The sequence below is a fragment of the Cicer arietinum genome, chromosome 7 (genome assembly GCF_000331145.2).
Source record: "Cicer arietinum cultivar CDC Frontier isolate Library 1 chromosome 7, Cicar.CDCFrontier_v2.0, whole genome shotgun sequence".
Classification (NCBI taxonomy): domain Eukaryota; kingdom Viridiplantae; phylum Streptophyta; class Magnoliopsida; order Fabales; family Fabaceae; genus Cicer; species Cicer arietinum.
The window spans coordinates 33,196,257-33,201,795 of NC_021166.2; positions in this window are offsets into that span (position 1 = coordinate 33,196,257).

Below are 5,539 nucleotides of genomic sequence, written 5' to 3' on the forward strand. Positions count from 1 at the left end.
TTATTTTATTTTTTGAAAGTCTATTACAGCACTTTTTTACAGACTTTTTAAAGCGCTTGTCCAAAAGCGCTGTAAAAGACCTCCTTATTTTTTTTTAAAACCTTTTTACAACGCTTTTCCAAAAAGCGCTCTAATAGGTCCTTTAATTATGTGAAATCAAAGTCTTTTACAGCGCTTTTTTTACAGCGCTTGTCAAAAAAGCACTGTTGTATCCTCCGTTATTTTTAAAATATCATACAACAGCGCTTGTATTTAATAAGCGCTATAAAAGACGCGCTATAAAATGTCATTTTTGGCATAGTGCAGGTGTTTGACTAACAAAGACTTCCTCTTGGATGTCTCCATTTAGAAAGGCACTTTTTACATCCATTTGATATAGTTTAAAGTCCATTATACATGCATAAGTAAGCAGGATTCTAATGGCTTCTAGTCTAGCTACAGGGGCATAGGTTTCATCATAGTCAATGCCCTCCTCTTGGTTGTAACCTTTGGCCACTAGCCTAGCCTTATTCCTAGTAATTACCCCATTCTCATCCATTTTGTTTCTAAACACCCATCTAGTTCCTATGACATGTTTGTCTTCTGGTTTAGGGACTAGAATCCACACTTTGTTTCTCTCAAACTGATTGAGCTCTTCTTGCATGGCAACTATCCAGTCATGGTCCATAAGAGCTTCCTTTATGTTTTTGGGTTCTACTTGAGATACAAAGGCTGTGAAGTTGCAAAAGTTTCTAAGGGTTTTTCTAGTTGTAACTCCTTTAGAGATCTCTCTTATGATGTTGTCAATAGGATGGTCTTTGTTAAAATTCCATTCCTTAGGTAAGTCAGCTTCCCTAATAGGTTCTACACACTCACTGTTGTTTTGAGGTACTAGTTCATTAGGTTCTATTGGTTTAGATTCTACAATATCATCCAAAGAATCGCCAACTATAGGAGGAGTTCTGTTTAAGTTTTCAACAAATATTTCATCAAATTTTACATTAACAGATTCCTCTATAGTTTTGGTTCTTTTGTTGTAGATTCTATAGGCCTTACTAGATTGGGAACAACCTAGAAAAATACCCTCATCTGCCTTAGGATCAAACTTTCCTAGATGTTCTTTGCCATTGTTTAATACAAAGCATTTGCATCCAAAGACCCTAAAGTAAGAGATGTTTGGTTTTCTACCCTTGTATAACTCATAGGGAGTTTTTCTAAGTATTGGCCTTATAAGAACTCTATTCACTACATGTGTGGCAGTGTTTATAGCATCAGCCCAGAATATTATATATGTGTTTTTTATGTATATTATATATGTGTTTTTTTAGTAATTGCTATTATTAATTTAATAATTATTTTATGTGTAAATAAATTAAATTAAGTTTTATCACACTCTATTCTACGTGAATAATTATAATATTTATTTTTATTTGATTATTTTGGCATGACAAGTACATGAGGACGATTTATGATGTCATTATTTCCTAAATGGACTATTGTGCATTTTTCTTTATTTGAATAATTTCGATAATCATGAAATTGATTTGTTTGATAGGTTTGTTTTATTTTGTTATGTGTGAGTGGTATTTTTGTCTTGCTTGATTTATTTTAGTTGATAAAGTTTTAGTTGAATTATTTAATTAAATTATAATTTATAAAAGTTATATTGTTTGTTAGTTTTATTTGCGATGAAATAAGTATTCATTTTAGGAGATATTATAGAGTTAGTGAAACTCAATCTTTATATATAAGTGTTTTAAAAATATTTTTGGTCCATCCTATAAAAAACAAAAATTAGTGACTTGACTCATTCTTTACTCTCCTTTATGACAAAATTTTATTGCAATTCATGGTGTTTTCTTGGCATAATGTGCATTAACTCATTTTAAACACCTTTAATTTATTCTTTTTAAGGAAGATTATAAATTTAATTATAAGTTTTTTTTTTTGTGCAATTAAGAGTGGACACAAAAAGACTATTGTCCTTTTTGTATATCATGCATTCATCTCTTAAACTAAAATTATAATTTTATTTTAATTGTCTACAAAAATAATTCTATGAAATTTTTTGTTTCATAACTTTTAGATAAAAAAATTAAAAGGATGATGTGACAATATCTAATTTACTTATTTAGTTAAAATTGGTGTGTGACACCCTTCAATATATGGTGAACTCTATTAGTTAATTATAGTTAACTCATACACATGATTTCAATTGACTTTGTAACAACCTAATAAAATTAAAGAAATAGTAATTATTGGTAGCATAATGTTGGAATTAAGTGCACTTCAATTTTAGACAACAAATCATGGGTAGTAGTGCAACGTAAATAACTTATATGTTCATACATTTGTTGGTATCAGTGACCTCGCAATAACAGAAAATATATCAGTTTTCGTTACAAAATTAATCAGTATCAAGTGCACAGCGGAATTTAAATTTTGAGGCATGCAAAGTTAGCAATATAGAAAATTAAAGAGAGAGAGTTAGAGAAGAAGACACAAAGATTTATCCTGGTTTGGTTGTTCAACAACAACCTACGTCCAGTCCTGAAAATCCAATCGGATTTCAGATTTTCTTCTCCTTCAATAGAAAGAATCAATTACAAAGATTTTCCAGTTTCCTCCCTGAAACCTATCAATCTCTAATTATATCTTTCCTATTGAATACCCTCTGATCCTTGTAGACACTCAGCAGCCTATCACAGAATCACAGTGCGACTCTTTCTTGTTGAGCCCTCTCAACCAAGAAAGTAGCCACCAGTTTCTAGCTGGCTTTCTATCAACCCTTTGATCCTTGTAGACAATCGGCAGCCTAACACAAAATCAAAGTACGACTCTTTCTTGTTGAGACCTCTCACCCAAGAAAGTAGCCACCAGTTTCTAGCTGGATTTTCAACGTTCGTTTTGGTTCAAAGATTTATTACAGAAAGAATAAAAGACGTAAAACAAAAGGGTCTTCAATCTTTATAAATGTTGCTCTTCACAAATCTGGATATTCATGGATTGTTCTTGAGCACATTATCATTTCTCTTAGATTGTCAACAAACTGTATTGAGATCTGTAATCACAATTATGAAGTTGTTAGTTTGTTGCCATGAACCGTTTTTGAGAGCATAAGAGAAATTATGAAAGTTATGAAAAAGTTATGTAAAAGTTCTTAGAATAAAGATTGAAAGACATCTTATATAGTTTCTGAAAAACCAACTACGAAATCGATTTCCCAATCGATTTTGTAAAGTTATAAAATGAGCTAAATCGATTTGCCAATCGATTATCGCGATCTTGGTTTTCTTTAATCTTGAAACTATACAAGCTAATCGATTTACCAATCGATTCTTTAAAACAACACTTTTCAGCAGAACATGTCCAGACCTGTCGAAATCGATTGCCTAATCGATTTCTGGGAAACTGTTTTAATAAAACTATTTTCAATCGATTACTCAATCGATTTGCCAAACTTCAGAGTTCACTGTGTTTTCAACAAGTTTATTTCAATCGATTTGCCAATCGATTGTTTTCAAAACAGTGGCTCAGGTTTTTGATGTCAATCGATTTGTCAATCGATGTGATTCAAAATAGTGATTCAGTTTTAATATCAATCGATTTGCCAATCGATTGGTTTCAAAACAGTGGCTCAGCTATTTGATATCAATCGACTTGTCAATCGCTTTGGTGTCATGTTCCTGAAAAGTTTTTACCTGGTGTTTAGTTCAATCGATTTGCCAATCGATTGCAACCAAACTTTATCAAAATTAAAGTGTTAACAATAGATTGTCCAATCGATTGTATTTGTCACAGGTGAGGTTATTTTTCAAATGATACTTTGTCAATCGATTTGCCAATCGATTTCCTCAGCACTGGAGTGCCACTGTGACTCATCCAATCGATTTACCAATCGATGTGTTACCATCAGGTTTGATTTGTGAAATGTTCAATCGATTTACCAATCGATTACTCTCCAAATCAGAGGCTACTGACTTGTGCAGTTTTCATTTTTAATTGATCTAATCGATTGCCTAATCGATTGCACATTCACAAACACTTAAGATTTCCTTACACCCTTGTTATGAAATCGATTTCCCAATCGATTTACATATTCAGAATTCAACTTTTGTTGATTTCTTGTGTTCCAAGCAATTGATCCAAGTGTGTAGGATTGAATTGGTGTTCCTGAAATTTTGCTCAATTGAAATATTAGATTTATCATATTAAGTATGAATATTGTTGAATTGTGAATTATGTCAAAATTAGGAATCAAAGGATCAAAATCCAACAATCTCCCCCTTTTTGGCATAATTGACAATTCATACAATTGTAACTTGAGCATATCAAACCATTTCAAAATCATACCAAAGAAACCAATTCATAGCATTAAATATGTACCAATACAGATCATCAGAGCATGTGTCAAAATGTATCAAATCAGCATTACATTATTAAGTATCAGAGCAAAAACAAACAACATCAGATGCTCCCCCTTAATAATGCAACAACAAACATATTATCAGGAAATGAAATCATATAACTTGTATATCAGATCAGAACAAAACAAATATGCAACAGATGTAGTATGGCAGTATTTATATGATAACAATTAATACATTTGCTCATACATATATATTAATAAAACATAAAACAGCAAAAAAACAGCACGACAACCAAAAATAAGACAACACAAATAAGAAACTTGACCATCTAATCTCCTAAAGTGGGCTGGTTCTCACTATCATCTAGGGGAGAGGTAGAGACCGCTGTATTATCCTCAGCTGGTGTCTCCTCACCGTGAGTCGCAGACCGATCTAGAGGATCTGGCTGTGGTTCCTCAGTTGCTTGTCGACCAATATGCGCTATGTCTTCAAAAGATAGCTTGAGGCCTAGATGCGCTTGAATTGCAGCAACATCCTGAACAACTGATTTCAGGGATGTTTGGATAGATGTCAAGGTAGCTTCCATCCTTGCATTTGACTCTAATATTTTGGCGTTGTGTTCCATTTGAGCTGCCATAAATTCCATCAGCTTTGAAACAAATGCAGGAGCCTCAGCTGCTGATTCAGATGCTTGTGGAGGAGTTGGTTCAACATTTGGCATTGGTCTAATCCAAACATTATCTACTTTCTTCAGTTTCATCTGATTCACAATCGCTTCGCCGAAGATAAGTGTAGTCTTTGCAGATTCTTCATTCAACAACGATACCTTGAAGTGCTTGAGAACCTTTGTAACCAACTGCGGATAAGGCAACATGATCTTACTGTGTGAAGCTTCTAACATGTGCCTTAGCACAATCCATGTCCAACTCATCTTAAGTTCCTTGGACAATCCCCATAATAATATAATATCAAGCTTCTGAACAACAGCATGATTTCCTGATCGAGGTACAAGCATTCTTGTTAATGTATACATGAGCATGCGTTGCTGTACCTTCATCTGACCAATTGGCAAAGAGATGGTTTCCACAAAACCATCAACCATGATGTCTTTCACTGCAGTGTGCCTGTCCAGCGATGCTTCCCAACCTTCGTCGGCTGCATCCGCATCAGAACTGCCGTCTATTGATTGT